We start from the raw sequence: 11,173 nt of genomic DNA, 5'->3' as shown, positions 1-11,173 counted from the left end.
AGGAAGCTGAACTCCTGCGGTTCAAAAGAATACACTCGTCTGACAAGAGGCAAAACAGATGTTTTCAGTGTTTCATATAGGAAAGCTTTAAGTATTGCAGTGAAAAGCCACAGCAAATTAATTGTATTTCATTAAGTGATCAGTCAGAAGAGATTAGACATTTACTTGGTCTAAATTGCTTGCAGTGGCTGCTTCTAGTGATTAATTTACCCTGATTTAAGCCAAAGGATCTTATGTTATCTGTTAAACCTGCTAAATTCCCAATTTCACTAACTGTCAGCTCTGCCTCTACTGTTGCCTTTTGCCGCTCTGAAACACAGCAACGTGCATAGGTGGGCAGGAGGGCGAAACCAGCTCCTGAAAAGGGAATAGGTGAAAAATGGTCTTGATCCTCTTTATGCAGCTGTTCCAACTCTTTGAGCTGGTGCAGGAGCATCAGTTGCGGGTGTAGACATCCCTTATATTGCAGACCTGGTGGTCGGGTAGCTGGGACCTGCTGGACCAGGATGCTCTTCCTTGCACTGAGTAATAGTGGGTGTGAGTCAGGGCGCCAGTGCCTTGAGCTCTGAGAGCAGAGAGCTGGGTCTTCCTGTGTGCTTGTGCCAGGCTTTGTGCTGCAGGGGCCTGACCTTTGCTGAGCTCTGCTGTGTACTCTATGTATCTGCTGTCAGTCAGTTTTGGAATTATTTGTGTTTTCAGTAGCTTAAATTAACATTAATGGCAATTGAGAAGAGTCTCCTTCCTGTGTGATATTTCCACCGCGGCTGAGGTGTTTTGCTTGTGAGCTCCGCTGCCCCGGGAGCTGGGTAGCCTTCCTCCCTCCCTGCCGTTTGTCAAGCTGGGCCTGGCTCTGGTGGGGCTTGCTGCTGTTGTTTCCTACAGGGATTTGGCAATCTCTGGACTGATTTCTGTGGCCAGTTGAGGTGGCAAGGCCGTTTGCCATCTCTCCCTTCATCCCAGGCGAGGGGGGTGATGTTCCAGCGGGTGCTTCCGTCCCAGTTTCCCCAGCCCAAGTTGCGTCACAGACCCTTGCAGGGATGGAAAAGAACGGTTGCATTTATGGGAGGAAGGGGTTTTATGCAAGTGGAGTGAGCTCCATCCTTTCTTACTCTTCCCTAAATTCTAAATACCTCTGTCTGAAACCTTTCACGCTGCTCTCGGTGGGACTCCAGCCAGATGTGGGGCCATGGAGGACCATGTGCCTGCCTAAGTGTGAAGTGCTTCAAACTGCTAGGCACCAAATAATTTCAGAGGGGGAGATGTTTGACTGTTACTTCTCTCTTTTGAGACTGCTGTGGTTTGGTTTTAACTGTGGCTCTTTCAACTTGCCATTTGGATGTCCGTTTTGTTCCTCTGCATGTTCGGTTGCTGAAATCTCATGTTTGAGCAATTTTTTCTGTGGGCCTCCACATGATGGAGAAGGCTGCCGCAGCCTTTGTACTGATGCTCTGGCAAGGTTAAGGATCTCGTTCTCTTTGCTGGTGTTTTAGATCTCAGTAGTGGCTGGAGACCCAAGGAGTTCTCTGCAAAACGCAGGCATAAGGAGTCATGGTTCTCAACCCAGGAAGTGTGTTGGATCCTAAGGATCCCATACAGTGAAGAGTAACATGAAGGACAACTGCACTGGCTTGTTTGGTTCTGCCACTGTTCATCCAAATCGGGGGAAATGCTACAATTAAGCAGCATGACTAGATGTGTAGTATGTGTGTACAGTGAGGGTGTCTGTTGTTGCTGGTAGTGAGAGTCTGCTGGGTAAATGTTATTACCCTCTGTCTGATCCTCCTCCTTGTTAGCTGTGTGGTGGGAATTCAGCTGATAATCAGTGAAGCTCCCTGAGGGCACAAGTATTGGCAGGTAAATCGAGTCTCCAATGGTGGTACCACTGCCTCTTTACTGGAGTGACCTGGCAATGCTGGAGGTCTGGTGGGCTTGATTTTGCAGTGGGGGATAAAAGGTAAAACAACTCCAACAACACCCCCCCCCTTTGTTTCCTTGAGCTTTATTTTCCTGAGTGCTGTAGAAGCCAACAAATACTGAGCCTCACTTCCTACCCAAAAAGCTGCTGCTTATCTTTCTCCTAGCTGGGCTGTGGGTGTTGCTGTGCCTGTTCTCTGCTGCTGCTGTGGGGTGATTCAGTGCCATGTGTTTTCCCTGACCCCCCATGCTGTGAGAGTGGAGGGTCACGTCTATGTGAGAGCTGGTGGCAGATGCCCTTGCTAAGAGCTGGGTCCCACATGTGGGCTCCCAGCCAGGCCAATGCATGGCAGGGACAGGCCTGTGACTGCGCAGCCCTGTCCATGGCCTGCCACGCATCTGGCCTGTGTTTTGAGTGCTCTCTTCCCTATTATTTCAGTCCCTTTAATCCAAAAGGGTGCTCTTATGTTTATTGTAAATAAAGGGTGGTGACTGAAATCAGGTGTATGGGCTAAAGGAGCTAAAGTACCTCTTTAGCACGGCCCACAGTAGCCAGGGGACACAGCATAATCTCTGACAGCATTGACACTGCAGCTGCCCCAGCCATGCTTCTGGGAGGTTTCATGTTCTTCACAGCATAACACAGTATTTTGTCAACTTAAACAAGTGTGAAATGGGCCTAATTCCTCATCTGGCAGTAAAAGGGCTTTTCAAACATCCTTTTTATTGTTAGCTCTGTACAAAGCTGTCTTTGGCTGACTGAGAATCTGACTTAACAGCTTTATATGATGCCCTGAGGACTGAAATTCACTCCTGTAGGACAAAAACAAACTAAAATGACCCTTTGTGTGAAGGCTGGTCAGGGCAGAGGAGCAGGGGGAGTGGGGGAGTAGGGAAGATGCCATCAATATGAGAAAGCTGTGGGCCAGGGGAGATCGTGTTTAGCTCCACCAGTCCACAGCATACAGAGGCCTGCTAGGAACTCCTTGTGTGTTTGCAGTCCTATAAACTTGGCAGAGACATTTCAAATAGGGTAATTGCACATCTTGCTGACGGTGGTGTTCAGTTGTATGTTGTAACAGTGGTTGACAAAGAGGTTGGAGGAAACTCCACCACAGTACCTGCGAGAAAATGTGTGTGCAGCAAGTGCCTCTGGCACGTCCAGGCTCTGGGCAGCTGTAGCCAGAAACATTGGGCTAATGATTTGTGAGGTGGTGCTGGAGCAATTTGATTTCTCCACGGCAATGCCTCAAACACCTTGAAGGGGGAATATGACCTGATGTGACTTGGGAGATGGAGTACTCAAATACGTGCTGCGATCCTGAGGAAGGAAAACCTAGGCTGAACTCACTTGGACACACAGAGCTAAGAGCTGCTGGACCATCAATAATTAGCTGGGGAGGGGGGTGTGCATAGCATTACTGGTGGGGATGATGGCTGAGGAACTTCCAGGTATGAGGCATATTGACTGTAACATATCTCAAGAGTTTCTGGATTTACAGCTGCATTAGGAGAATCTGCATGCTGCTGTGACACTGTGGCCTGAGCTTTACTGCCTTACCATGAGTACAGAAAAGTGTCTTTCTAGGGGGTCCTCTAAAATAACCTTATTTCCTGAACGCGTGGTATATTACTATGAAGTGTGTTGGCCTCTGGTAGTGAACTTGTGGCACAAGGGAATATTTTCAAGGAAACATACAGCCAAAGTTTCAGTCTCTTTTCTAGTGCTGGTTTAACTGATTATCATGTTGAAACCAATCTGTAATTCCCTTTTGGGGGTGTGTGATGTTCCTGCAGCTTCCGAGTGTTATCAGATGGATTTCAATGCAAGCTTAGTATCCGAGTGAAGTTTTCGGGGTTAGTTTCCTGCAGGGATTCACAGGGGGCCTGTAGGTCTGGAGGGAGGGGTTGGCTGCTGTGGTAGTCCTTCATGACCAGGAAAGCTCCAACACCCCTGAATTTCCAGTGGGGTTGAGAAGCAGTCCATTAGAGGTAGGTGTACGTGTGGATCAGTGTGTGGCTTGCTCATTTTTGTTGCTCTGGGCAATATCTGTTGACTGTTCAGAGGGCACAAGAGCCCCAGGTGTCAGGTGTGTTGTATATCTGATGAAGAGATTCACTTGTGGAAAAAGACTCAGCAAAACATTACTCTTGTACTTCTCAAGTGCTGCCTGGGATGTGTTGCAGGCTCAAAGAGGATTGTTTTAAGAGAGGTGGTCTACGAGCATTGTTAATGAATTTACAGTCCAACAGCCCCAAAGAATAATTCTGTTCTGTACAAACTTCTACCTATTGAGTTTGGCCCTAAGTTGTCCAGAAAACAAATAATTTCACTATTCTATGTGTTTTCTTTTCTTTTATGCTTATTTGGTAAATATGGAAAATAGCCTCTTTTCACACTCCCGTTCGTTCTGAAAGGCCCCCAAAATGAATGCCCATCGACTCCCAAAATTAAACTATCAGACAGAAGGAATATCCATAGGTTACTGAATGGTGCTGAAGTGCTTTTGCTCTAGTTCCCATGTTGCTTTCCCTCCCTCCCCCAGTTCCCATAATGCAAGCTCTGCAACTGCCACAGCCACACCTGACTGAAGATTTTTAGCAGGAGACAGTAGACACACACGGGGAATTGACACTTGGGGCGAGATTGGAGCTAAGAATTGAAAACTGAAGCAACTTAAACCACTCAAACTACCTCTCTGTTGCTTTCAACCTTCTGACAAAAGCAGTTTCTCTGCTTAGATGTGCACTTTTTACTTGAACTCTTTCTAATTAGCTGGGGCAAGAGAAATGGGAGGGGAGGGGGCAGTTACTTTCCCTTCCCTTGGATCAGTGTCCACATTTCCAAAAGTTGCTGTCAGTTGGGAGCCAGGGAAATGGTGCTCAAGTTCTTGCAAAAAGCAGACCCAGCATTAGATGCCAAGTACTTTGGAGGATGTGTCCTGAAGTGATGAGCTCTGTAATTTCTTCGTCACCTGACAGACCTTTTTGGGTCTCTTCAGGGCAGGAATGTATGGACTCATTAACATACTCCTTGGTGATCCTCAGCGCTTCAGCTATCATGTGGGTGAGCTGCAGATGCAGGAATGCACGTGCGTGCACAGTTTTACTGTGCATTGTGGCACTTACAGCTGGCTTTCCTCCTGTGGTTAAAGCCTTCACTCACGCTTCTGGGACCTGAGCACAACATGAACAACCTTGCATAATAAACACATCCACCTAGAATTTTTATTTTCCCAAATCACTCCTTTAGCTAATGTTTCAAAGATATATACGCACCACATCTGGTGCAAACCAAATATTTTCAGTCTGTTGAATCCGAGTCAATATTTGCCTAAGGTATTACAAAGACGGTCATGAAGTTCTGACTAAAGGGAAAAGTGCCCTCATTGAGGATTGGTGTTGGACTTATGTGTGAGCAAAGGGACACAGAGCTTTGTGGTAGGGTGTCTCTGACACCGCTGGTCCTGCACTGCTGGTGCTAGCAATAGTTTCAGATGGCCCCCTTGATGACTGGCCCCTGTGCACTTGAGCAGATAGGGCCTGACTCATCACTGGTGCTGCTGGGGGACTGGCACTGCTTGTGCACCTTCTCTGACCTGCTGGGCATTCCCCTGGGGCAGCCAGACATGGTGGAGATGTTTGCAGCAGAGGGCTCCTCACCTGAGTGAAGGCAGTGAATAAATCAGTGCATTCTGGTGTGTTGTGCTCCCGTTCCAGATTTTTGCACCAAACTGATTACTTTGTGTGACTTGCGGGTTCCTGGTGCCACTGCAGTCTCTGCGTAGGCTTTCTGCTGACAGACGTGCTGTACTTGCAGCTGAGTTGTGGAAGTTGGCCTAATTCAGAGCTGAATCAATCCTAGAAATGGTATTAAAATCTGACTTGCCTTTTGGTCAATTGAGACTCGCTTGGGTAAACAAAGGTCAAATCTTTAGTTTCCTTTTTAGTATTTACATAGTTCTGTATATAGGCAAACTCCCATTGCCCCAAGAACATTTAGGAGCTGACTCACATGTGACAGATTTGTCTTACTCTAACTGAAATCAAAGAGCAAGAACCTGACTGTAGGATGACCTACATCTAATCTGTCATATTTAGGGTAAATCTGAGTGGTCTGTGCTCTACACTGAACTGAACCTGTTTGTAGCTCCGTAACCCAGTCAGTAATACATGGACTGCATCTAACTGATATAGCAAGAGTTTCACTGGTGCTGGCGGGTGTTTCTGCAGGCTAAACTCAGCAATGATCTGTCTACTGGGGGAAAACGGTTGTTTCCTGGTCACTGCTGACTATTGGAAATGCCAGGTCAATAGGCGTTACTCTTATCTCCAGTACTTCCGCTGCAATTCTGTGTGGCTCAGCACATTCTGGGGTTTGTGCTTATGGCAGCATCTGTTTTTCACTCTGCTCTTCCTCAAGGCTGGGAACTAACATAACACTAAGGACTACTCTTAAACCTTCCTGGAGAGAGAACTTGGGCTCAGTAGCTGCACGCCAGATTGTGGTCAGCCTGAAATTCATTGCATTAAACTGGAAGTGGCATATCCAATGCTACCACAAAACAGTTAATCCTCAGAAGCCAGGGCGAAGGATGAACCCACTCCTGGTCAGAAACCAACCTCAGCGGAGAGGGGAGGTTACTGTGTGACAGGAGCCTCCTTGCAGTGGGATTACACCCTGCCTAAATGCTTTGTGGTTTGGGGTGCGGGTTGGTCCAACTTACTTATTTCAAATGCCTTTTTTGGGATCTCTTTGTTGCATTTAAAAAGCAGAATTGTTCAGTGCTTTTTTTTTTTTTTTTCGTTGTGGGTGACTTAGCAGTCATTACATGCGAAGAGAAGTTACTCCTGGTGATTGCTGTATGTTATGACTATACACCGCATGTTTAAAAGTTGCCTAACAGTTGGTGTTATGGTCCCTGTTCTCATTTGCCTGTAACTGTCAGACTAATGAAGTAGGTTGAACTCTCTTATGTCAGTGCTTGAACTTTTATGTTGCTGTCTGCTTGGGTTACATGCAGTCGCTGTGGTTCAGCAATCGCTGAGAACAAGGTCTTGGGGAAATGTCACTCTGGCTCTGTGCCCTTCTCTTTATGAAGCTGCAGTTCCCTCTCGTGGCATGTTGGGTGGGATGTCTTCCCTTCTCTCAACACTCCTGTTTGGAGGGTTCCTGCAGAACTTCTTTGTGCCAAGGGGGTACAAGCACCTGAAAGAGTTCATAGCTCTCAAGCTGCTGTTCTGAGATGGCCACTTTGTTCCTTCAAGGTGCATGACAGGGAAATGGGACCTATACCTGGGGAGACTAGGGAGTATGGACTTTCCTTAATGACACTGCCAATTACCTCTACATCATGCTTCTACCTGCATGCCTGTGAGTGGTGTCTGGATGAGACCACTGGGTTTGCTGCAGTCCCTTCCTAGAGCAAAGCAGTGACTCTCAGCTATGTAGCAGGAAATCACTGTGCAGCTGGCTTCAGCTACTGACTTGACACTGCCACACAGACCAGAGGTCTTTTGACTCCTGCAGTGTTGGTGATGAGTAAGTTTGGTGTGTCTGTTGCTCTTTCATTGTTCCAGGACATTGGGATCAAGGCTGTAGCAAAGATCTTGGGTTTAGCATCAGAGTTCTACCTCTGTCCAATCTGCAAGACTACTGCAAGCTGGGAACCCACAATTCATACAGGTTTGGTGGAGACTTTCAAGGTCTCTGCAGCTAAATTCCCTCAAGATGGTTCCTTGCATCCAGGAAGCAGAGGTGAGAACAGGCAGACTACCTCCAGGGTCACCCTCCTCTTCCCGCAGCCTCAGGACACCAAATGCCAGGGTGAGAAGGGTGGGACACAGGTGGAAGACTTCTGGAGCATAGGGGATTTTGCAGGGTACCACTTCCTTCATGCATGCAGTGGAAAGCTAAACTAGCAGTCATGCTGCTAACGGGCAGCACCAAGCCATGGAGGCTTTGTAGTGGCTGGTGTGATGCAGAGGCTGGTCTAACTCTTGGTTTGGAGGGGCTGCGTGGTTTGTTACGGTCAGGTTGGACTTCTGCTCTGTCACAGTGACTGTGACACCGCCGTGGGCAATGTGCGCTCTGTGGTCCCAGCTCTGAAAACTGAGAATACCCCCAACAGCCAAATACATGACACCCATTTGTGAGCATTAAGTGAGGACAAGAAAACTTGCAGTGAAATGTGGTGGAAGCCATTTCAGAAGACAACAGTTTACCCCTAAGCATATTATGATGAAGGATGCATGTCTTTTGGTGGTAAAATTGTCCAATTGAAGGATGTCTGGTTTAGGTGTTAGGAGTGAATTATTGCACCAATCCTGTTAGAACTGGAAAGTTCTGATTCAGAAGTGGTGCAGACACCTATAGATATGGTGTTTCTGTGATGGTAATAACACTGAAGGTGTGCTGTATCTACCCTCTACTGCAGAAATAACAGATGTGCAGCAGCAATAAATTAGCTAAACACATAATTAGGGATTTGTAGAACTGAGTGTTTCAGGGAGAATACTGCTTTCTAGAAGTAAGCATCTCTAAACCGATACCTAAATCTAAAGAGAGAAGTGATTTCTGAGTGCAGTCATGAATTAGGCTGTTGTGAACAAGGCATTATGACCTGTCTCAATCCATTTCATTCTTAGAGGCATGCTTTGCATAAACTAACACAGAAGTCACACCAGTTAAAAAATAAAAGAAATCCTAATGCACTAAATGACAACCCTTTATGTAGGATCTCATCACAACCTTACATATTGATAGAAATATCATTCTGTTAGTCCATTAGAAGTTTGAGGACATTTTCTTATGCCTGCACTCACAAGTACACCTACCTGTGGTTTCAGGAAGCCTAATGTAACAGATTAAGTGCTTTCTTGCCTATGGCTATTTTACTGGAAATCCTGGTAATGAAGACCTCAGAATAAGCATTTGTGTCAAAAACCCCATGTTTCCAGTGCTTCCACTCTGGAAAGGGATGAAGTAAGGGTCTCTGTTTCTCTTCTATTATTGATTATTTATTGTAGCTCTCACTACAGGATAGAGGACTAAGCTATTCTGTCTCAAAATGTCAAACCTTAACCTTTGTGCAAACTTTTTTAAGTTCAGCAAGCTATGTGAAAATGGGCCACTGTGATTGAATAACGTTAATGTGGAAATAGTTAACTCCCACGCAACACTGTATTTTGCCATCTGCAGCGTGGCTTGGCTCTGCAATGGTTTCACAGGTCTACGATGCTTGTGCTGATTTTGTGGTGGTTCTCCTATTTATAATTACAACTGTACTTAAAGAACCATCTGTACAGAGATAAGTAGTACATAACATTGATACGTAGATACAGATGCTAAAAACACAATTACGCTTTTGTGCTGAGCATTTAGTTGTCCAGGCAGACTTCATACAGTAGTATCCATCATTGCTTTCAGAGGCAGATTTTCATCCTACCACAGGAGCTTGCTCTCTTTTCTCCCAGGTGGGTTCTCTTGCATCTGGTTGTATTAAAACACATTTTGTGACTGTGCAATTCGGATTACACTGTAACACTGACCTACCCTCCACATGCTCTAATGTTCTCTGTCAATTCTACTGTTACAGATTTCTAACATTGCAGCTTCTTCCCCATACCCCTTTCTCCTCACTGCGAGCTCATCTGCTGTGCCCACCTTATCTACCAAACCTGTGTTGTCATCCTCCTCCTCTTCCCTAAGCCTCTGCTGCTGTCTTCTCTCCTCTTACACTCATGTGGCTGAAGTTTCCACACAGCACCTGGTGCTGGCACTTCCTTATCCGTCTGTCTGAACAAGTGCTAGTCAGGGGCTCTAAGCTGGGAAGTTCGGCAAAAGCTGTTGGTCTGCTGTCACACACTGTATGTACCTTGCCTGTTGTGCTGATGCAATTCACTGAATGAAAAATGCCTCCATACTGATGGTCTGGATTTAAAAAAAGTAAAATACCCCCCCAACCGACCCCACAAAACAACCCACCTGCTGAGAAGCATTTTCACCAAGAACTAATACTTACAATCTTTGCTCATATTCAGCCCCATTTACTACTGGATTCCACTCTGAGGTTCATCAGCAAGCTGATTTTCAATACACTTAATGTGTCCCTCTTTTTTTTTTTTCCCCTCCCTAACAGAAGGGTTTATTTTTAACAAGTATGCCTGGTAGAAGAAACTCAAGATTTGCAGTCTTACTACTTTCTAAGAAGAGCTTCTACCTATGCCCAATCCCCATGCATCTATTTCTTCCTTCGTGGTCCCAAATTAACCCAGAACTACTACTGTCAGACCACCTGGCTTAGGATTCCTTGGACCGTCTCTCATACCCTCTTTCATCTTTTACTACTGGAAACGTACTGAAATTCGTTGCTGGTTTCAAACGTACTCCAGTTTTGCAAGACTCTTAAAAACTAACATTAGTTGGTCTAGTCTGTCCACAGTGTCACAGAAAAGGACAACATCCTCCTGGTTTCTTTCTTAGATAGCCTATAACAGTCCACTGTATCACAGTGGCCACATTATCGTCTCCCCACGGTCTGTTTAAAGCCCCTGGGCTAACCCAGTGAGTTTATTGTTAGGTGGCTGCAATGAGCAGCACTGAGCCAGAGGATCTCAAACTCTCTGTCCTCACAGTGCTCCTGTCCTGTGCTCTCCAGACGTCTCCCATGTAGCTCTCTCCCAGCCATCGGCTCCCTCTTACATCTGTAGCCTCATCTTGTCTTCTTCAATGGGCAGGAAGGTTATAAATAGACAAGAAGATGGACAAAGTGGCCCGGATTCCTCAGAGACCTCAGCATTCACAATTGAGGCCAAAGCAAATGGCCTGCTTGTAGTCTCTTTTTATTTTAAAGTGCCTGACCTCAACATACCTAACCATGTTCAAAATCGAGTCTAAAGGTTGCAGTGGGTGTATCTACAGATATGACCCAAATCTGGTGGTGAATACTTACAAAAATCTGACCCAATTCAGCTGTAATGTTTCTGTTTGGTGTGGAGCCAAGTTCATAGTATCAGCAACATCAAGGCAAAGCAACTGATACGGAAAAATATGCTCAATGAACTTCTATTTTTCTTTCAGCTCTGGGTAGGTAAGGTTAGGCAAAAGAGTAAGGGAGGTATTACAGCATGTATCACCAAGAAGAAAGCAAAGTATGTTTTGAATTTCAAATGCATGTTCTACCAGAAAGGGATGTTCCTTTGCAAAATGGTGGGATGCCTGCTATCAGCTTCGGTGAAAGCCATGTTAGTCCCCAGG

Source organism: Accipiter gentilis, chromosome 8 (genome assembly GCF_929443795.1).
Source record: "Accipiter gentilis chromosome 8, bAccGen1.1, whole genome shotgun sequence".
In the NCBI taxonomy this organism is placed as follows: Eukaryota; Metazoa; Chordata; class Aves; order Accipitriformes; family Accipitridae; genus Astur; species Astur gentilis.
This window is presented reverse-complemented; position numbering follows the sequence as displayed.